Below are 23862 nucleotides of genomic sequence, written 5' to 3' on the forward strand. Positions count from 1 at the left end.
AATTGGCAAATGTTTTGTTATATGTATTTTTACTACAATTTAAAAAATTTTTTAAAAGGGGCATAGACTTTGAAAGAAGGTGGGAAATGAGAGATTATGGAGTGCAAGTCTTTCGTTACGTAGAGTGTGCCAGTTAGTGAGAGAGCCAGGACTAGAACCCAGGTCTCTTAACTGCCAGGCTAATGTGCTCTCTGTCCACCACACTAACACCCCTCCTCAAATGCTTCCAGAAACTTCTCCGAGGTCACCTATCTCTCATTCAAGTGTTCTACAAAAACAGAGCCAAGCACCTATTCTGTGTCAGGCACCGAGTGTGCTTAGATAAAAAGACACAGTCTAGTGATAAAAAAAAGCATGTAAACAGGCCAATGTAATACAATGGGATGTGTGGTATAATGCAGGTTCCCACCAGGTGACTAGGGAGGGGGTGCCAAGTCAGCCCGTGGAGGTCCAAGGAGGATTCCGTCACGGGACCTTAAAGAGGTGCAGTTTCCCAGCTGGATGATGGGGGGCCAGGGGAGGGGCATTCCAGACAAAGGACGAAGCCTGTGCAAAAGCAGGGCATATTGAGGACAGGGCGGGTGGTTCTGTTTGGCTGGAAGATAAAGGAAGAGTTGAGAGTTGAGGATGAAAAGGTAGGCAGGGGCCCCACTGGGCAACACTGGGCTAATAAAGATAGCTGAGGGCTAGTAAGTACCAGAGCACAGATTTGCAAGTCTGCCTCAGGATGCATTTGCCACAACCACGGAGTAAAAGGGGCAAGTGAGGGAAAGAAGTTTGTCTCAGAGGTTCTGGGATAATCAGCAGAGTCGGTCGGGCGCAGGAAAAGTGGTCTGTTAACTCTTTGTCCCACCCTCAGGTCTTGGATCCCCTCTTAATTCCCCAACCTCCCCACCCCACCCCAACCACCCAGTCCCAGCTTGCAAGGTAATTATAAAGAAGTTAAACCGAATTACACACGCAGGGTTTATTTTGTGTTTTTTTCTGCCGCTGCCGCTGCCGCTGCCAATTATGGTGCAATTAGACTGCCTTCATTAGCAAATGAGATTAGAATTAACATTGTTAATCACTTGTTCTGTTAAATGGGGAAGTGGGTGTGGTGGGGAGGGCACTGGGGGAAGGGGTGGCAGGAGAGCACGCACAGCAGGGATGGTTTGTGGGACCCCAAGGGCTCCCGGGCCCGTGGGAGCAGGACGGGCAAGCCTAAGATTTACTGAACCACAAGTGGGTGAGAAGCGATGGAATCTAGGGCGCCAGGAGACAGGAGCTTTACTCCTTAATAACACTTGGTACCATTCATTGAGTCCTGAGCATACTCAGCACTTTACAGGCGTCATTCACTTAACCCTTGCAACACTAGATAAAATAAGTCGTATCATCCCCACTTTGCAGAAAAGTGACCCTCAGAGAAGTTAAGAGACTTTCTCAACGTCACACAGCTAAAGCAAGTGGCAGAATCAGGCACTTCTCCCGTTTCTGAGCACTAGGACCTTTGGCTTTCATGGGGAAGGGGGACCTACTTGTACATTATATTTCATGTAATGATCTTTTTTAAATCAACTCATTTGCTGTTCATATCCCCACGAGGAAAACAGAAACTTATTAGCTTCATTTACCCAATGAGAAACCTGAGACTCTGAGAGTTTAATCAGGGCTTAGCAAACCACGGCCCACGGGCTAAATCCAGCCTGCCACCTGTTTGTGTAAATTAAATTTTATTGGAACACATCTATGCCCGTTTATTCATGTGCTATCTATGGCTTGTTTTTTGAACTAAAACAACAGAGTGGAGTAGTTGCAGCAGTGAGCATATGGCCCACCAAGCCTTAAATATTTACTATTTGGCCCTTTGCAGAAGAAGTTTGCCAACTCTTGGTTTAAATAGCAAACGTGAAGTAATACAGTACATACATAACAAGGCTAGGATTGGAACCCAGTTCTCCTGGCACCAAAATCAGACTCTTTAGCAATTTTGCTTCTCTAACGAGGGAAAGGGGGCAGTTCCAGCTAAGCTAGGCTTCCAGTGAGCTTAGAGACGGCTTCATCACCACCAAGAAGAGAATCTTAGCAGCAATCCAAAAATGATTTTATTCAGACTTCAGAAATTCGATCTGGCTGGCTGCTTTCAGCAGCAAACAATAGAAAAACCAATTATGAGTGGTTTTAAAACTAAAGAGTTTGTTATTTCTTATAACAATAAGTCTAGAGGCAGAGCAATTTCAAGTTTGGCTAATTCAGCAACTGTGCAACACCCTTCAGGACCCAGGTTCTTTCTATCTTTTCACTCTGCTTCCTCAGAATCTTAACTACTCCCCTCATGATCTTAACGAGGCTGCCAAAGCTCCACGCATCACATCCTCACCCAACAACATCCAAAGGTGGGGGGCAGGAGTAGCAGCTTCTTCCTGGCCAGGTCAGTTTTTCAGAGCTCAGAAAGCCTTTCTCATAAGCACCACCCCCAACCCCCCCCAATCCTCCCCTCACTTGTCATTGGCCAGAAATGCATCACATGACCATGCATGAACCAATCACCAGCCATGGAAATAGGATTGCTCTATTTGGTTTCAATTAGTCAGGATCCACTCTGGGCTGAGAAAGGGTCCTATCCTCCCCTGAAAGATGAGGCTGCTAATATCAGAACCGAATCAGCGTTCTAATAGCAAGAAAGAAGTGAGAGATAACCATTGGGAAGACAATGAATTGAAATTTTAGGATTCCTATTCCAGTTGGTCAGAGCCCTGGTGGCTCAGTGGTTAAGAGCTATGGCTGCTAACCAAAAGGTTGGCAGTTTGAATCTACCAGCTGCTCCCTGGAAACCCTATGGGGCAGTTCTACTCTGTCCTATGGGGTTGCTTTGAGTTGGAATTGACTCAACAGCCCACATTCCTCATCTTTCTTTCCGACGCCCTGTTGCTTCTTCTGACTGCAGGGGGCAGGATGAGCCTAGGGCAGGGATTACCCTTTACTGTGGCTTGGCCTCTAATTAACCCATCTTCTTGTTGTTAGCTGCCATCCCGAGTTGGCACCCAACTCATAACGACCCCATGCACAACAGAGCAAAACTGCCTGGTCCTGTGGCATCCCCATAATGGGGCTGTGATCCATAAGGTTTTTCACTGGCTGATTTTCAGAAGTAGATCTCCAGGCCTTTCTTCCTAGGCTGTCTTAATCTGGAAGCACCGCTGAAACCTGTTCAGCATCATAGCAAGATGCAAGCCTCCACTGACAGACAGGTGGTCGCTGCACATGAGGCTTACTGGCCAGGAATTGAATCTGGGTCTCCCGCATAGAAGGCAAGGATTCTACCACTGACCCACCAATGCACCCATAACAGGCACACACCTCTCCAGGAGACCCTTTGACTTTCATTGCTCTCTTCTCCTTGCCCACATCCCAGCCCAGAACCACAAAGTCTTCCTGGACATTCCCCCCTGCAATTTTGCCTCTTTTATTCTTGGTTCTCACCCTAGTGTTTAGTGAACTCACAAGCCAAGGGATGTGCACCGGGAATGGCGTGGTGGCCTGAGTGGTCCTGGGGTGGGGGCTGGACCAACCGTGTATGGCCCTTCCTACGAGGTGCTCAGACCCCCTGCCTACCTGTGCCAAATGCCAGCACCAAAGTGGCAGTGCATATGGCCTGAGCCAGGCCGGACAGGACCTGTCATCGGACTTGGGGTTTCTCCTCTCCGCTCCATCCCTGCCCAGGCTCTGAGGACCCCAGGTGGCAATACATGCCCTCTGCTCCCAAATTCCTGCCACATTTGCTTGTGCACACTCTATCTTATACACACACACACATACATACATACACACACATACACACACAAACGCAACTCACGTGCTCACACATTATTTCATTTAGAACCCGGGTATCTGAGTTTATGCCCCTTTGCCTAGATTTTCTTCCAGCTGTCTGGGCACGATCTGTGAGACAGAAAGGTTAACCAGACATTTAAGAAGTTTCAGGGAGAAAGTCCCCAAAGGAGAATGTCAGGCCCTGAGGATCCCATCTGCGTGCCACCTGTCATGTGAAGGCTGGGGGAAGATTCCACAAAGCCATGGGAAATGCATCAAGGAATTAGAGTTATTGAGGGAAGAAGAACCATACATGGGTCAGCAAGAGAAGGTCTGGGTTGCTTTCTTGTCATCATCCCCAAAGACAGCGTGCTGAGGCCAGGCCATCTACTAACCACGTGCATAGGTTTGCATTTCAGACATTGTTGAAGATAGGCTCAGTCTTAAGGAAATCTCCACTGTGCAAGCGAGGGAAGGCATGTTCCCCTACCTGGGGTCAGTCAGGAGGTTTATTCTGCAGTCCTGCAGTAGAGGTCCTGCATTAACTACATACATACAGACACACTGCCTGCTGGCCCTTTGACTTCACTCAGTTGTCTGAACTTAAACAAACGTTTAAGCCTCTAGCAATTCCTCTAGTTGTGCTGGTTTGGGCTGAGAGGATCCCCATTTCCTTTCCCTGTGCTGTCACATCCCTAGCCCTGCTGGATCTTTCTCAAAAAGCCTCTGAGTGGTTGCTAGGTATTAAGCTTCTCCAGCTGCCTCTTGGGGGTCGGGGTTTTTGCCCCCTTATTGAGTTCTTAGGGCTCAAAAAGGACTTTCAGACAATTGGTGAAGCTCCCAAGATCCATGCCTTCTCCCTTCACGCCAATCCTAGCCCTGCAAAATCCATCCCCTCAACAAAGCTTACTCCCCAACCCTTCTGTAACATGACATAAAATTCACTCTGTCCACTCTTGGTGCCTGGCGGAGGTGACCCCAAAGAGACAACCTGACTCACCCCAAGGGGAATGGCCAACCCCACAAGTTAGGCATAGACATGGCAGATCCCAAAGAGCAGATAGAAGAGCTATTTGAATGACTTCTCTCTCGTGTCTAAATCTGGATAGGCCAGTTTCCCTGGTGAAAAGTTGATACCCTTGAGCCTCCAGGGTCAGGGGTGGTGTATGATGCAGGAAGAGGATTGTTAGAAAGTGATCCAGAGAGCTTGTTTGAAGTTGTCTGGACAGCCAGCCTGCTATGACAGGGGCCCCCTTCCTCCCTTGGGTGGCTGCAAAAGCTCACTATCCCGCAGGACCGGTGCCACCTCGCACCTTGGACCTCTGCAACTTCCCTTGGGCCCCGAGGTCCCAGACACTGAGCAGCCAAGTCCAGACTGCCTGGAGCTGAGCAGTCTCATTTTTCTCTGCCATAAAAAGGGAGATGAGCCCAGGGATGGGGGCCAATGACCCTCTACAGGCATGCAAACCCATCCAGTGTCTGGCATACAGCCTGGGCTCAGACAGCCTAGGGTGATAAGAGGAGGAGGGACCCAGGCCTTACCTCCTCTTGCTCATCCCTGGCTGTAAATTTTCCCTTTCTCCAATCAAGCCTCTTCCTAAAAGCCAGGTGGCATTTAGAATTCATCCCAAACTCTGCTGCAGGACAGGGAGCCACCCTGAAGATGGCCTACCTGGTCCAACAGAGAGGTTGAGGGGGAAAGGGAGAAAAGTAACACCCAGGAATCGTTTGCGCCCCCAAAACATGCCCAGTGTTTTATGTAAGGGAGGCATGGTGTTCAGGTGGTTACTGTTGGTGCTCAGGGCTCCGACAGCCTGAGGATCAGTTTCCTCATCTATAAAATGGGGAGAATAATAGAACTCTCCTTAGAGGCTTTCCATAAGGATTGAAGGAGACACTCACAGGGCCCCACATGCTGGAAGCATTCAATAAATATTAGATGTTTTTATTTCATCTGATCCTCAGAACAACCCTTCCAGATACAATTATTAATCCCTTTCTAAAGAAAAGGAAATTGAGGTTGAGAGAGGCAAGGTAAACTCAGAAATAAGAGCCATGTTGCTGTAGCATGTGGCCACTTATTAGCTCACCATACTACTCTGACACCCGGAACAGTCTTCTTCCTCTCTCAGCCTCAGTGTTCCGCAGGTGGATTTGTGGCTGCTGAGCGACTGTCAGCTTTGACATAACATGGCAGCCCTCAGAGGGAAAAACAGCACTGTGAGGCATCAGGCACCAGGAGGAGAAAGGGCTCCTATTAGGAATCCAAATTTCCATTCCTTTTCATGGACATCCCACCCTAGTTCACCAGAGAATAAGCTAGCAGTACTCACAGAAGACCCATGAGCTCCCCTTATCCACCAGCATGACTCACGCTGTCCCTGGCCACCCCAGTGCACCGCTCCTTCACTTCACTTCTCACAGAAACCCTGTGGGGAGGGCTAATTGTCCCCATTTTCCAGATGAGGAAGCTGAGCCTCAGAGAGCTGAAGTTGCTTTCTGAGGCTCTTCCGCTTCCCCAGCAGAGTGCAGAGACCGTATGCCAACTCCCCCAGTTTGCGGGGACTTTCTTGGTCTTAGTACTGAAAGTCCCACGAAGCCCCTCTGTCCCAGGAAAATGGGGACAGTTGGTCGCCCTGTGTAGGCAAAGAGCTGGAGCTTGAGAAATAGCCTCAGAATTAAACTTATATTCAAACCCAGTTTTTTGCCTGGTGAGCTTTGTGGCCTCTGACAAGCGGCCAACCTGCCAACCTCCCAGGGGCCTCCCACTGAGGCAGACAGGAGAGTGGAAGGCTCAGGGCTCCTGCCTTCCCCTCCTTCACCGGGAAGCACCCCAGGTCACCTGCATCCTGCTCTCCCACCTGGCTTCCTCACTGACCGAGGTCATCCTGCGAAGTCTCCGGGGCGTCGGCTACAGGGATATGCAGAGGGTGTGGCAGGAATAGACAAGATCGCAGATCCAACTCACCGAGAAGGAAGGGAAACAGTCAATGACTGAGACGGGGCTTAACTCCAGACGCGGAGAGGTCCTGGCACGTGCACTCAAATGACTACCGTGTACTAAGTGCCTCCTGGGCTAGATGGCCAAGACACAAAGAGGAACAAGCAGAGTCAGTGAGCTCAGTGAGCTGAGTCCAGTCAAGCGATAGACAAGGATGAAAATCCGAAACACAGGGCAGAATGCGTTAAGTGCCAGAAGAGACATTCTGCCGGAAGAGGTAGGCAAGTTGGCGTTAGGATCAGGAAAGGCTTCCGGGTGGAGGTGACGCTGAGTCAGGACTTGAAGAGTATTGGAAGGTTGAGATGAGGGGACTTGGTGGGTTATAACCAAAGGCAAGGGGGAATTCAGAAGGCCTGTGTTTGGGGTACAGGAACGAGCCACCCGTTGGGACTCATAGAGAAGAACAGGGGAACCTAAAAAGGTGAACTGGAGCCAAATCACGGAAGGATTTGAATGCCAAGCCAGAGAGCTGGACTTTATCTAATGGGCAATGGGGAGCCATCATAAGTTTCTGAGCAAGAGAGTGACCTATCAAAGCCATGTCACTAGCAGAGACATCAGGATGGCTCGTAGCGGGGAAAATTTGGAAATAACAACAACAAAACCTAACAACAAAGATGGTGTTTTCCAGTGCCGGGCAAATGAACTTAAATGGCTAAAGAGATTCCTAGGCATGAGCAGGAGTTGGGGAGCTGGGGCCAGACGATGTGGTCTCTGCCGACGACTGACAAATCCATCTCCCACAGGTTGCCCAAATGAAATGTCAGCTCGGGGCCAGATCCCATCCACCTGACATTCCTGTTAATAACAAAGTCTAATTACCATGGCTTTTAAGCATCCATTACATTAATTTACTGTGAAAATCTAATGGAGCTTTATTGGAATTTTTTTTTGGCAAAATTAACCCTGCGGGTTTCTTACACATGTTTTCATTAGGGGCTGTGAGCACTGGAGACAGTCAGAGAATTAGAATTGGCCCTTGGGGTTTTTTCTTTAATCCAGTTCCTCTATCCCCAAGCCCCCAAATATACAGGTCTTTGTTTAGCAAAGCTTCTGGTCCCACACCAAATGGTTCCCATAAAGGACCTTTATGATGGTGGGAGATTCAAACCCCAAGCCCTGAGTGGGTGCCTGTCTGGTTCAAGCACATCCCATCTCATCTCAAAGGCTACCATTCTGGGAGTCTGGAGAATCGTGGGATACCAGGGGAGGATTCCTAGACAGAGAGGCAGGACACCTGGTAAGGCATTCACCACCAGGTTGTTTGACCCAAGCCCATTCAGCAACCCCCTTCACCTGGGTATCCTCCAGCTAGGGGTAATCATATAACCCAGTTCTGGCCTAAAACAAATATACAGAAGCCTCTGGGGAGGGCATCTTCTCCTGAATAAAAAGACAAAACTAACTAGAAGAATGCCCTCTGTCCATTCATCCTTTCCTCTTCCTCTTCATCCTGCTGGAACATGGATGTAAGGTATGGAGCGGTAGCAGTCATCTTCTGCCATGAGGACAAAAGCCCCAGGCTAAGCATGGAAAGACAAGAAAAGCCTAGGTCACTGAGGCATCACTGACCTTCATGCTACCAGTCCTCAGCAGTCTATGTCTGGACTTCTTGCTGCATGGAATAAACTCTTCACTTCCTCAAGCCACTGTTAGTCAGGTTTGCTGTTACTTGCAGCCAGATGCAATCCTTACTGAAATACCTGAATTCTGGTCCCAGATTCTGTGTGACTGGGCAAGTCTCTGCTTCTCTCCTGGTATCAATTTCTTCACATATAAAATAGAAGAATGGAATAAAACATGTTAAAAACAATGGACCCTAACGGTACCCCACCCCACACCAACAAAATTGTGTTCCATGAGAATTTCATAAAATTTAATCCAAGGAGAGATGTTCAAGTAAGCATGAGGTTCTAGAGTCCTGCCTGCTGGGCCTTGCCATACCTCAACACCAGAGAAACCACAAAGGCATCTCTGGGAATCCCACTGCTCCCAAGAACATAGTTCACGAAACCGCTGGCCTTGAAGAGCTTTGAGCACTTTTTTGTTGTTGTTGTTGTTTGTTTGTTTTTGACTCTGATGTCATGTGGTTCTGCCTCAAGAAAGCATCAAGTGGCTCTGGAATCTAAGAGCCAATATGTGGCAGATAGAGCTCTAGAGAAGGGTGTCTCAAACTTTAACATGCCCTCAAATCTCCTGGGGATTCTGGTCAAATGCAGGTCCTGATTCAGTAAGTCTAGGGTGTAGCCTGATTTCTAGCAAACTCTCAGGTAATGCCCACGCTCCTGGTCCACGGACCACACTTTGAGTAGCAAGGGTGAAGAGGCCAGAACCCAGGTCTTCACTCAAGGTAAATGTGTTTGCAATCATAATGTCATCTTTATTGCCATTGTCATCATCATCATCTCCAGCCAGGGCATTGCTCTTGCCCTGTATCAGGCTGCATATCCCCAAACAGGTAGACAGCCTGGAGCAGTGGGGAGAGCATCGTCTCAGAGTTGGAGAGACCAGGGTTTGAATGCTAACTCTGCCACCTCTCCATTATGTAATTTTGGAACAGTTGCTCAGCCTCTCTGAACTTCAGTTTCTTTAGAAATGGTGTCTATGAGGGCACACAGCACAGTTCCAGGTATCCCATGGTTTCTACAGAGCTGAGTCACACTCTGAAGTCAGGCAAGGGCTGCAGCTGAGGCCCAGCACATCTCTCCCAGTGAACTCGGTCATCCTTCTGGAGCAAGGCAACCTGACGAGACTGCAGAGCCAAGGCTGGCATTGGCTGGAGAGTGGGGCGTAGAAAGCAGGTGGTGAGAGGAAGTGGGAGACCAGGGAGGGAGAAATTACAACGGGTGTGTCAGAGCATTTTGACACTAAAAGGAAGTGCAAATTATATGCAAATGTTATCTCTCTCCATAATGACTAACAATAATGTGATTGGATGAAGATGCCTCTTCCCAGGAACATTCCCCATCTCTGCAGCCTGGGTTCTAAGACACCCTCACCAGAGCTTCCCATGCCCTCCCAAATACCAGTCAGCAAGATGAGAAGGAAATCATCACAGAAACTTAGTAGTTGTCTGATCCAACACTCTCCCCCCATTTTGCAGATATAGAAATGGAGACCCAGAGAGGTTAAGCATCTTGCTCAAGACCACACAGCTAGTTGGTGACCAGCTGGACTGTGCCTCAGGTCTCCGTCTGTGGCTCTGTATCAAATGATGACTGGGAGTGGGAGGGACGCTGAAAGGCCTGAGAAGAAGCCAGGCTGAAGGAAGCAAGAAGAGCATGGCAAGACGTTGTCATTGGGCCAACAAAGACAAAACCCTTTTATTGGGCCATGCAGCCGAGACAGGAAATAAAGATGGTGGGCCTCTTGCTCTCTAATTAGTGTCCGTGTTTCTCTTTAACCCAGCCCCCCTGCAGGTGGCAAGTCTGGCTGCCTTGGGGGACATTGCTCCTCACCAACTCCTTCAGGATCTTGGCAAGGCTGACAGCTGCAGAGCCTAGGGGTGTGGGTAGGACCCCGCCTGCACCCTCTGCCTGGCTGCATGGCGTCAGAAGAGAGCCTGGGCTTTGCTGTCACCCAAGCCCAACTTCCAAATCCATCTCTGCCACATCCTGGCTGTACAGCCTCAGCGGGGTCAGTGGGACGGTAGAGTAGTGACTCCCTCTCTGATCTCCAGTCTCCTTGGCTATAAAATGGAGACAGATATTCCACCAAACCACAAACATTCAACTACACTCAAAGGGACTGTGTGCCTGGCACAAAAGAGGCCCTCAGCATAGATGAGTTCCTGCCTTCTTCCCTGCCACGGGATGGCACAGACACAGACCCTGCCCTCGAGGAGTCTCTAGTCTGATGGGGAGAGAAATTTAGTCTCTGAATAATTGAGAAGCCATCCACTCTCAGGCATGGGGAGAGGGGTAAGATGTTTCCCTAGCACTGGCAGATTTTTTTTTTTATATATTAGGATTAAGGTTTACTCAAGCCAAGATCAAAATGAGTTTGCCTTTCTGAGCTCACAACAGAAGACAATTTAGGGGAAAGGAATGAGCAAAAATGAAGGCTTAGTAGTCACTGAGTCAAAGTGGCCAGTAGTGGGCTGGCCCCAGCAGCCCCCGTGGGGTAGTGTGTGAGGTGGAAGGGCAAGAAGAGGACTCAAAGAGGCCGTGCAGGCTGCCAGAGCTCCCATAGGCCTCAGGCACCAACCAGGAAGCACTGGCCAGAGGCCACACAGCTGACCCCATGGCCAAACTAGACCCATGTCGCTCCTGCTCCGCTGTGGGTGCACAGGGCAGCTATAGCAAGAGGAAAGAAGCAGTCCCTGGCTCAGAGTGGCTCTGCGCCTCCCTGCCACTACTCAACTTGTCCCATTTCTGTGTTCTGTGGAGTAGAGCTGGACCTGGGTACTCACCCTTCCGCTTCACACCAGCTTCCTCAGATTTCAGCAAGCCTCAAGGCCCCCCTACTCTACGGTCCCAGCCCCCAGGTGTCTGTGCTTTCTCAGATCCCTGGTGTCAGGTCATTTTGTACTAACTTTCTCAACATTTCCTGCTCTGTTGTTTCTTCACCAACCATGAGAGGCTTCAAGGATTTGGGCTACTTCTTACACTTTTCTTGTGTACACCTCCCTCCAACACACACACACAAAGTGTGGAGTCTGGCTGGTCCACATTAGTAGCTTCCACCTTCCCTTCTGCTCCCACTCCCAGCCACCCTGGCCCCTACTCTGCCTCTCTCAGAGAGATGGGAGTGCTGAAGCCATGGTGCTCCAGGCTCATCTGGAACAATCACAGTCAGGGCACCTCCTGGGCATACTCAGTAGTGAGCACAGAAGAGCCCTGCGTGGGGGTCAAGAGATCTGGTTCCTGCCCCAGTTTCGCTGCTGGCTTGCTGTGTGACCTTGGGCTGTCACTGCCCCTCTCTTAGCCTTATCTGTAAAATTTAGGGATTGCATGGGATGACCCCAAGGTCTCTTCTGATTCTGACATCCTGAGCCCCTTGCCACCAAGCCCTCACCCCTCATCGTCTGTCAGCACCACAAAGGGAAGCTGAGAAGGCAAAGCAAGAAGACCTGGCTTGGGATAGTGTGAGCAAAGTAAGGCAGAGCTGACACAGTCCTCTGCCTCTGCTCCAAGCCATCCTGGGAGCCACGCAGTGGTGGAGGTAAGAAAAGGAAGTCCCACACTGGTTTAATTGCACAAAAGCCAATTGGAAATTTACAGCCCAGAGTTAGCTTAAGGGAAAGAATTGTGTTTATTTGGGTGGTTATGCAAACTGCGGCAAAGACTTCTGGGAAAACTGATTATCTGGCTGCACAAAGAAACAGGATAAAGGATAAGAAGAGGGAAGGCTCCATATTCTGCAACTCTCAGGACCACCCCTCAGAAAGTGGTTCCTCTGTCCTTCCCCCAGCCTTGCAAAGCAGAAGTCCTTCCCATATTACAGAGATGGTAAACCGAGGCCCAGAGAACTTGGGAAACTGCTTAGGGTCACACAGCGAGTTGGAGGCAGAGCTAATTAAGACCTGCCCTCTTTCTCCAGGGAAGCCACCTCATCTTTCTTCTCACCAGCCTGGCTTTCTTAGTCCTGCTACAGGGGCTGCTCCGTTTGTTCTTCCCTGGGAAGAGGGGGCTAGTAGCCAACCTCCAAGATGGCCCCCAATGACCCTCACCTCCTGATATTCACACCCTTGTATTGTACCCTCCCACAATGAATAGGACTGAACTGTGTAACCAATAGGATACTGCAGAAATGATAGTGACTTCAAAGGCTAGGTTAATGAAGACATTGTCACTTCCACCTTGCTCTCTCTCACTCTGGGGAAAGCTAGCCACCATGCTGTAAGGACACTCAAGCAACCCTATGAAAAGGTCCACATGAGGAACTGAGGCCTCCTGACCACAACCAGCATTGACTTTGCCAGCTGTGTGAGTGAACTGTTTTGGAAGTTCCAGCCCCAGTCAAGCCCTCAGAGGATACAGCCCTGGTCCAGCATCTTGACTGCACTTCATGAGAAACTTGAGCCCAAGCATCCCAACTAGGCTGTTCTATCCCAGAGAAGCTATGAGAGATAATACATATTTGTTGTTATTTTAAGCCACTGCGTTGTGGGGTAATTTGGTATATATACATCAATAGATAACAGGTATAAGGAGGGACTGGACAGAGCAGCAGGGATCCTCCACCCCTACAGCTTGGCTTTCTGTTCATGGGTCCCCATGACTTGAAGGAGCTCCGGGCCCTGGACTGGGGAGGTTGAGGTCATAGGCTGGGTTCTAGCTTCCAAAGAAGACATAGCAGTAGCCATCATTGTGGAATGATCCGTGTCCCATTTGCACCTCCTCAGCCGCTTCGTGGGGTCCTGTGGCCTGAAGATCAAGTCCACGTGTCCTAACGAGGCACACAGGCCCTCTGTCATCTGCTCAGGGCCTGCATCTGTGGTCTCACCCTTCTCCCACCAAGCATTTCACTCCCAACTTCCACCCCTGCCTCACTCCTCATCCCTGCTGTCCTCTTCCATTGGACCTCTCACTGTTCCCTGGACATGATGAAAAGCACCCCCAGGACCCCACACTTTTGCACGTGCTGATCCCTTTACCTGAAATATACTGCCTCCCTTTAGTCACCTGGCAAACTCCTGCTGAAACCTCGGCTTCTAGGCTGCCCCTCTGGGAAGCATCCCCACTGTCCTAAGCAGGCTCAGTCGCCCTGCCGTCTGGTGCCTACATCACTTGGTAAGGTATGGTTTCACCTTTCCGTCTCTCCCTCTAGACTTTGAGCTCCTTGAGAGCAGGACCACGTCATATTCATCCTAATGTCTTCATCACATGGCACTGGGCCTGGCATGCAGTCTGTCCTCAGTGAACTGTTTGGTTAAATTAATGAATGAACAAATGAGCAAATGTGGCCTTGAGCAAATCATTCTCGCTTTCTGGGGCTCAGTTGTTTACCTCTCAAGTAGGAATCATCATCATCATCAACATCATCATCCTCAATCCTTCCCTGCTTACTTCACACAGCTGTCATGGCGATCCAGTGAGATAAAGAATGAGGGCGGGCTTTCTAAACAGTAAAGTGCAGTGCACACATGAGGAGGTCATTCCTTACCTCATCTGGGGCCTGACATCACCAGGGCTCTCTTCCTAGCCCAGGTTTCAAGGACCTTCTGGCATCAAAGTAGAAAATCGGTTCCATCAGGTCCCTTTCCTCCCTCCCTCTCCTCGGAGCAATTCTGCTTGCTCCTTGCCCCCCCCCCCCAAACTTACTGAATAGAGTGTAGAAGCCCCTCCAGTTAAGATCTTCTCCCCTCTCCTTCCTTTTTTCCCTGTCTCTCTTTTCAACAAGCAGACTTGAGAAATGGTAAACGTTTTTGCCATTATTCAAATGGCATGGAAATTACCTACTTGGCATTCCTCTTTGACATGGAGCCTTTAATTAGCCACTGGCCCCCCAGTCCCTGGGTATTTCTCCTGCTCTGCAGCTCCCTCACTTTCTCACCCCCACCCTCCATTAGCATCCTAATCAGAGATGCCCAGGCTGTGAGGGAAGAGACAGAAAAAGCCCACCCATGGCAGGATGGGAGGAACCTGGGTTCTGCTCCTGTAACCACCTCTGGGGTGACCTTGGACTTCTGTGGGGAAACACGCAAGTTGGGATGCAGAACAGGGCTTTGCCCCCAGGCCAGATTTCCATCCTCAATTCCATAAAGTATTGTTGCCCACCACCACCGCCCCCCCAACCCCCGTTTCACAGATGCCTCTCCCAGACCCACTTCTCCTTGGTCCCTGTCCTTCCTCTGACCTCCCTGTTCTGAAAGTTTAGCTCCACTGCTCCCTTGGCTATTGCTTTGGGGGCATCCAGGGATGTTAGAGGGAGACCTGCTCTGTGGGGTCAGCTCGCAGCCTGGTAGGGAGGAAACGGGTACCCTGCAAATGTGCAGTTCAAATCAACAAGTCTTTGTTGGTAGATGCATGGTCCCAAGCAGATCATGCCTGTAGGGTGGACGAGAGGTAACTAGTGCTGGGTGTCACGAACCTGCATGAGTATGAGTCTCTGTTCTGGATCCCAAGGAAGTGGCAAACAGATTCAGAAGACTAGACTGCCACATACGTGAAAAGCCACCAAGGATGATAAAGAAGGGACAGAGGATGGACAAGTCACTCTACTTCTTTGGGTGTTTTAGTTAAGATAATGCTAGCTGCTACAACAGGTAAGCCCTGAAATCTCAGTGGCTTAACAAAGTGTATTCCTGCTCATGTAAATTCCAAAACAGCACTGGTATGGGGCGGGGGAGAGGCAGACAGGAAGGTATTGTGCTCCTTAGACGGAGAGAGGCTCTGTCATCTTCAGTGTGACTTCCAAGACTGCCCTGGGCATGGACAAGCAGACAGGGAGCAGAGAGTGGAGAAGACACATCCATGCCTCAACCTTCTTGACCCCGAAGTGATACACATCCCTTCAGCTCTCATATTATTGGTGAGACCCAGACCAGGAAATGCAGTCCTGTAGGGGCAGCTGCCGCCCTACAATAACTCTATACTGTGGAAGGGGAGTTCTGAGAGTTGTCTCTGCCATTAAGCCTCGGTTTTATTATCTGTAAAATGGGGACGGGGAGGACTAGATTGACTATCAGGGCTAGAAAAAAACTCAGAGCTCATGCAGTCCTATCTACCACTACTCCCCCTATGTTACAAATAAACTGAGGTTTGGAAAGTTAAATGGCTTGCCCCACAGTCACAATGGCAGACCCAAAAATCCAGGTCTCTGGCCTCTCAAACCAATGATAAAAATAATAGCTACTGCTTATGGAGCACTTGCCTCACATGAGGCCCTTTACATACATTGTCTCTGATTCTCCCAACAACCCTGTGAAGTAGGTATCATTGTCCCTATTTTACAGATGAGAAAATTGAGGTTCAGAGACAGCAACTTGCCCAAGGTCACTTGACCTACAAGCAGCAAAGCCAGAAGACAACCCTGTCCCAAAGTGCCCCTCTTTCATTATATCATTTTGTTCCCAAACAGTGAATACTGAACTCTCCTTTGAGCAAGGACTGAGGTCCCAGCCCTCCTCACATCCTGTCATCTTGGAGCTGGACCCTCATGACCCGCTGAGCCCCACCCCTAGCATGGGAGAACACACTCATCTGCAGCTTTCACTATCCATGGCCAGCCGAGGCCCAGAGAGGCTGAGCCAACTGCATTGCAGCCAGCAGGAAGGAGAAAACAGGAGAGGAGAAGATGTCCCTCCCTTTAAGGATACTTTCTGGAAGTTGGACATATCATTTCTGCTTCCATTGCATTGTTCAGAATTTGGTCCTGTGGTCACACCTAAAAAAAACAAAAATCTTGCTGTCGAGTCGATTCCCACTCATAGCGACCCCACAGAACAGAGTAGAACTGCTCCATAGAGTTTCCAAGGAGCAGCTGGTGAATCTGAACTGCCGACCTTTTTAACCAGCTGATCTCTTAACCACTGTACCACCAGGGCTCCTTTGCTAGGAAAGCTGGAAATGCACTCTTTATTCATGTGCCTTGCTAAAACACAGGATTCTATTACCAAGGAAGAAGGGGGGAATGCGCATAGGAGACCTGAAGTTGCGACCCCAGAAAACGATCAGGCTCAGTTCCTAGTCCAAGCTCTGGGCCTGGGGCACTGCCAAGGTGATAGAGAAAAAGGCGCAGGCTTATTGCAGGCCCTGGGTCAGAAATTATGGGTCCCCAGCTGACTCTTTCCTCTCCAGGAGCCTGGGGGTTTGTCTGATATTTCTGCAGCAAGAACTCAGGCCTTGGGAGGGGGCCTAAATGACAACTAATCTTCCAGAGAGGATTATCTGGCTGCCACCTGTGGGGCTGGTCTACACGAGTGCTGGGAATGTGTAAGTGATCTTCTCAGGGGCAGAGAAGAGGGCTGAGCCTCCTTCACGCTAACTCACTCACCTCCCATCCCATCCCCTGCCTTCTCTGCATATAGGGCATGAAAGGATCTCATGCCTTCACTAGCTTGCCTTGAGCCACACCCACCTAAGGAGCAGGCAAGTTAGGGTCAGCTACCCTTTACAGCTAGTGGGAGCTTGCACAGGCCATTTAACCTGTCTGAGCCTTGGCCTCCTCATCTGTAAAATGGGATCATCATAACTGCCTCCCGGGATTGGTGTGAATATTAAACAGAACCACCTAAGTAAATGGCCTGGTGCATAGTAGGTGCCCAGTTGGTCATAGTTTCCCTTCGCGGCCCCTATCCCTTACATAAGTTAAAGCCCAGTGAATGGCAAGAACAGGCAATGACCATATCCTTCTGGCAGTAAAAGTTATCTGGAGTTCATATATTCACAAGCTGGCCATACACAAAGAGACTAACAATGTCCCCTCCTATACCAGCACAGGGTTTTTACACTTCTGAGATAGCTCTTCCCCTTATTTTTCCCTCAGGGCCTTCCTGGCATCTTAATTCTTGCTCACTAAGAAAACATGGCAGGGGTGGGCTTGGGTTAAGGGCTACCTGGGACTATATCCTCAGCCCCACACAACCCCCAGGTGTGATGGTGCCATCTCACCCCCTGGAGCTGGCCCGGATTCTGTCCCTGCACTTCCCAGACCTATCCCAGACCCCATACTTTGGCTCAGAAAGAATTGGATGACAGGGAGACCCATCAAGGCATATTGGCCAGGAGGGCCTTTGACCCATCATGATAAAGACTGATGGTGCCCTTAATGCTAAGTGAAATAAGTCAAGCACCTAAGGACAAATATTGTATGATCCGTCTTTTATAAGAAGACAAGAATAGATATATAGAGAGACCAGTGTTCAGTGGTTACCAGGGAGAAGTGGGGGGGGGGGAGGAGTTTAGATCATAGATACTTATTCTTTTTGGTGATGGGAAAAGTAACCCCGAATGTGCGTGTAGTGACCACAGCATGACCAGAGTAAATGATGTCACTGAGAAGCGCTCAAGAGAAAAGGATGCCTGTACTAGGAATTTGATATAAGACAGCAACAGCTCCAGCAAAGACCAAAAAAATGAGTGTATGATCACATATGGATGGGTATAGGCATATAGGTATATGGGTAGGTACAGGTATATACATATGTGAGAACAGATACAAGTACCTATATGTACATATAAATACAGATAAGTATAGATGTGAAGACACAACTACAGATACTCCTCAGATATAACTAAATACCTTCTAAGATTGGTTTTCTACGTTTGAAAGCTTAGGACCATAGTCTCATGGGACAGCTCAGTCAATTGGCATAATATAGTTCACAAAGTTCATGTTCTGCATCCTAGTGAAGTGAGTAGCATCTGGAGTCTTAAAATTTGTGAGTGGCCATCTAAGATACATCTATTGGTCTCTAATCATCAGGAGCAAAAGAATAAGAAGGTAACCAAAATCTCAGAGAAGAAACAAGTCTACAAGGCTGATAGCCTACTTGAGCCATGACTTCATCTACCCAGAGACCAGAAGAACTAGATGGTGCCCGGCTACCACAACTGACTGCTCTGACCAGGGTCACAATAGATGATCCTGGATAGAATGGGAGAAAAGTATAGAATAAAACTCAAAATCTTTAAAAAAGCAAAACTAACTGGACCATTTGAGACCAGAGGATTCCCTGAGACTATCACCCCAAGACTCTTTAAACCCTGAATTGAAACTATCCCCTGAGATCATCTCTTAGCAAAATAGCAGAGTGGCAGAGAAAATAAAGGATATTATCTAGTAGATATTATTTAGTAGGAAGGTGCTTTACTAAAAAACCATCTGTAAGAGACCAAAGTCAACATTTACTCAAAGCAAAGATGAGAAGATAAGGGGGCAGGGTATCTAGAGTACTTGAAATGGAACAACCAGAACACAATTAAACAGAATGTTGACACACCGTGAAAAAGGTAACTAATGTCACTGAACAATTTGTATAGAAATTGCCAAAATGGGAACCTAACTTGCTGTGTAAATTTTGACCAAAAACACAATAAAATATTATTTAAAATAAATAAATAAATAGGTCAAGAAAAACATCTTCTTGTCCAATAAAAATGGTGATAGAGATAAAGATAAGGTTTAAAAAAAAAAAAAAGACTGATGGTGGCTTGAAGGTCATTTAATGTGTTGAATGAATGAATGAAGTGATATGGAAGGACCCAGGAGAGAGGGGCCTTGGTCCTGCTTCTGTCACTAACAGTGAGGCCAAGACCTCGATTCCCTCATCTGGAACCCAAGGAAGAGGGATTAGATGACCACCAAGTCTGCTCCAGTCTGATCATTCAATGATACAAGTGGCAGGCACGTGTCCCCTTTGGCACACTCCACCAAAACAGAAACCCAAATCAGTTGCCATCCAGTCAACTCCAACTCCTGGTGATCCATGCAGAGTAGAACTGCACTCCATAGGGTTTTCAAGGCACCTCTGGGTGGGTTTGGAACGTCAGCCTTTCGGTTAATCCTCAAGTGTTTACATGATTGCACCACCCAGGGACTCTGTACACTCCACATCGTCTTCCTTTTAGTACCCCAACCTCCCTGTTAGGAGATCCCCAACTGTGTGTATTGTGGTTATAGGGTCTGGGGCAAGAGTGAGGGGCCACGTCTCATGGAGTCCTGGACAGGCTGCCCCACAACAAGCAGCTTCTCTGTCCTCTACCTGCTTCCTGCCCCTTGGGAGCCCCTTTGGTTCCTGCTGTCCCCAAGACTGGCCTTCCAGCTTTATTTTGATCCAGGGACGACCCATGAACCTTAAATTGGGTTCCCTTCGTGTTAAGTTACCCAGAATTGGTCTCCGTTGCTGGCAAATACCCTAAGTGATATATATATATATATGTAAGCCATTGCGTACATTGAACATATAAGCCCCATTCCTTAATATTCCTGTTGCTCATCCTTGGTTTTCTTCCCTGCCCCTTTTTCATTGTCAATTAACCCTGAGGTCTTCCCCTTTATGAGACAGGTAAAGAAGGAGGTGGTAAATCCAGGAGAAGCAAAATACTTTAGGGATATAACCTTACAGATAGCCCCCCGTATAGATTAAATTGTGTCCCTAAAAAGATACGTTCAAGTTCCAATCCCTGGTACCTGTGACCGTGACCTTGTTTGAAGATATTATCAGCTAAATTAAAATGAGGTCATACATACTGGGGTAGGATGAGTCCTGTGAAGATACAGCTACAAGCCAAGGAATGCCTGGGGCTACCAGAAACTGGGCACGACAAGAAAGCATGCAAACAGTTTACCATTACAAAAGGATCTTCCCCTAGAGAGGCAAGAGGGAGCATGACCCTGCTGACGCCCTGAATTCAGACTTCTAGCCTCCAGAACTATAAGACAATAAATTTCTGTGCTTATAAGCTACCCAGTTTGTGGGTTTTGTTACGGCAGCCCTAGGAAATGAATTGTGTTGTGTTGTTGAGTGCCATCAAGTCCATTCCAACTCATAGTAACGCCATGTGATAGAGTAGAACTGCCCCATAGGGTTTTCCAGGCTGTGATCTCTACAGGAGCACATCACTGGTTCTTTTCTCCTGCGGAGCCACTGGGTGGGTTCGAACCGCCAACTTTTAGGTTAGCAGATGAGGGCTTAACCGTTACACCACCAGGGCTACTAAGAAACGGATACATCCCCCACCACCACCCTTTACAACTAACCAAACTGTGTTGCTTTAAATTAGATTCTGTCTATTCAATAGCATTTTACTGAGCAGCTGCTGCAGGCCAGGCGCTGTGCTAAGCACAGGGGATACAAATGAAGATGTGCCTTCCCTAGAGCTCACAGTCTAGACTCCCCAGACAGATGAAAAGCAGAAGCTACTCTGCATTATAATGTCCTCGGGTTTTATGAGATTTGCATTATGTGAATTTGACACTGTAATATAAAGATATTAACAAACTCTCACTTTATATGTAAAATTTGAAATAATGTGTATCCTAAACATTTTTTTAAGCATGAAGGAGGTTGAAGCTGGCAGGCTCGGTGGATTGTAAACTGTGTTTGCATACTCACCACCCGGCAATGTCACTTTAGCTGATAAACAGGAATACTACCAACCTCTGTCAGGAAGTGTCCTAAATTATGCAAGTTTCTGAATTATACAAGGTCTTCTGGAGTGTGTGTCTCACACACGGTGCGACAGGTCTGGCGTTCAGAGCTCTGGCTCCGGAATCCCAGTGCCTGGAATTTATTCCCAGCTCCCCCCGCTTACCAGCCAGGTGTGGTGGGGGCAAGGTACTGCCTTAGGAGTTAAAATTGGGGCCATTATTCCCTGTCCTTGAGTATAAAGAACATGACCCAGCCGAAGTGACAAGAACTCACAAGGACACATCAACTGGGCCCTGAGATATAAAAATAATAGCCAGAACAATCTTGGAAAACATCTTTTAGGGACTCTTTTACATAAACAAATATTTAGACAGAGCACAAAGGGCCCACATGTTTTCCATTCTATGTTTTTCTATTAGCATTTAGTAAATAGTAAGATTTGTTGGACCAGTGAAGACACTCTTGACTGTCATTACTGAAACTTGTATCCATGATTGTTTAAAAACAGACAATTCAAAATGTAGAACCACAGTGACTTAGCAGGTGTTAGCCAGTCTGTGAAAAGGTGAAGCTTTTAATGATTTTATCCATTTGTAATGTCTGTATATGCTCATGATTCTGTAACATTCCTTGGACCCGGGCAAACAGAGCTCTGGCAGCATGCTTGTCTGTTTCCCACTCTTGCCTCTTGGAACATACGCTGAATAGAATCTTTCTTCTTGCTTTACTATAACCTTATGGTGATTTAGCCTAGGACAATACCGAGTCTCTCTGTGCCTTAGTTTCCTCATATGTACAATTGAGATAGTAGTGCCTACCTCCTAGGGGGCTTATGAAGATATAAATTTGTCTCCCACAAACGTGCTTAGCACAGTGTCTGGCATGAGGTAGGTGCTTGGAGCACTTCACTGAGCTGTGGATGGGCAGGAAGAGGTCATGGACATACATACATGAGGTCCATAAAGCTACAGCAGAAGCAGATGCAGCATCGCTTTGACTGCCCAACTCTGGCCCCTGGGGTCCCCGGAGTAGAGCAGTACTAGAGAGCCTCTTCACAAAGGTGGGATCCTCCAAGAGTTGAGGCAACACCACTGGCCATTCATGCTTGGAAGCTATGGCACATCCAGACACTTGACCTTGACAGACCCTGCGCTCTCTGTTCAGGGAATGTTCACAGACACTCCAGACTCTTAAACCCAAGCCAGCACTTATGGGGCCACATCCTCATCCAGAGGAGAAAGCAGAGTTGGTGCCCAGAGGGCCCTGAACAAAGCTCAGCTCACGGAACCCTGGTGTTCCAAAAGCCTGCTTCTCCAGCACGCTCAATCATAATTAACTTTTTTCTTAAGCCAATGTAATATGATAAATACTACCCTGGAGCTCACCCTGGAGAAGCACAAGGGAGGCCCACCTAACCCAGTCTGGGGGCCAGGGAGGAGGAGGCGCTGAACTTCAGCTCTCTTGAGTAATGCTTAGGAGCTAGGTGACTGGGGAGGGGGAGGGAGAGGGGACAGCAGGCCAGGCAAGGGGAACAGCTGGCACGAAGGTGTGCAAGACAGGGAATACAGGCAGTCCTCGAGTTACAAGCAGTTACGAACCAACCCCGGTAAAGCCTATTATATTAAAAATTTAAGGTACATACAATGGTTCGTAATAAACAGGTGCTGCTTTGCGACACATATCAAAACACTATTCTTATTATTACTGTATTATTACGTTAAAGATGTTTTAGTGTATCTGGAAGTGTTTCACTGATTTTTTTTTAATGCATAGACAGGTAGACTATATACTAAGAAAAACATTTGACTAACCGATGTCGGATACGAACTGTACCTAATGGTTCCGCTTTATGTACAAATTCAACTTAAAGAACTCATTCGTAATACGTGACTGCCTGTAACACATTCACTGAGTGTGCAACTCCATATAAAACAGGAAGACTGTCAACCAAGGTCTAACTTAGGTAAAATGGTTTCTGGGGCAAGTGAATGAGGTCCAGAGTGGGCCCTGTAGGAGGGGTTCACAACCTTCTTTCGTCCCTGGCTTTCTTTGGCAGTCTGGTGAAACCAGTGGAATCCTTCTCAGAATCTTGCCTTTAAATGTATTAAAAAAATATATAGGACTGAGAAAAAAAAAAATTATGTTGAAGTTATTAACAAAACATTTTTAAATCTACGATATGGTAATACATGTGTCTCTCTGTTGATGTGTTAAATGACAAGATTTAGCGGCAGGAAGTAGTGATGAACAAAAATTGTTTTTCAAGATATTACAACAACTGTAATATGGTATGAAAATGCCTATGATTCCAATCGGTGGCAAAGTCCCAAGTATGGCTAATTCTACTGTGGTTTATTGGCTACATTCATAATTAAGGGAAATACTCAATTTCAGTTAAAGGTTAGGAGTCCCTGGGTAGCAAAAACGGTTAAGTACTCGATTACTAACCAAAAGATTGGCAGACTGAACCCACCCAGATGGTGCCTTGAAAGACAGTCCTGGCAACCTGCTTCTGAAAGATCCCAGCCTTGAAAAAACTCTATGGAGCAGTTCTACTCTGCACACGTGGGGTACATGAGTCAGAATCAACTTGATGGTAACTAATAATAGCAACAAGTTAAACGTTAGTGAAAATAAAGATGTAACTTTTTCCTATCCAAGTTCATGGACTTCCCCTGAGTTCCCTCCACATTCCCCTTGGTTCTCCAGGAGGCCAGGGTAGAAACCCTGACTTACACTTACACAAAGGCCCAGCCTTGTTCTAGAAGCCCAGTGGTTACGAGCATTGAAGCCAGGCTGCTTCCTCCATTACCTGCTGTGTGACCTTGGGCAAGATAATCAGCCACCTAGCGCCTCAGTTTACTCAAAATTGTAAGTATCAAACGAGCTAATGCACATAAAGCAGTTAGAACAGTGTGTGGCACACAGTAGGTGTTCTGTAAATAAGGGTTACCTATTTCCATTCTTATTCTCAGTTCCCGAAGACAATGCGGAGGGAAACCCACAGACGTGTATCATTATTTACTGA

The sequence above is a fragment of the Trichechus manatus genome, unplaced genomic scaffold (genome assembly GCF_000243295.1).
Source record: "Trichechus manatus latirostris isolate Lorelei unplaced genomic scaffold, TriManLat1.0 scaffold00138, whole genome shotgun sequence".
In the NCBI taxonomy this organism is placed as follows: Eukaryota; Metazoa; Chordata; class Mammalia; order Sirenia; family Trichechidae; genus Trichechus; species Trichechus manatus.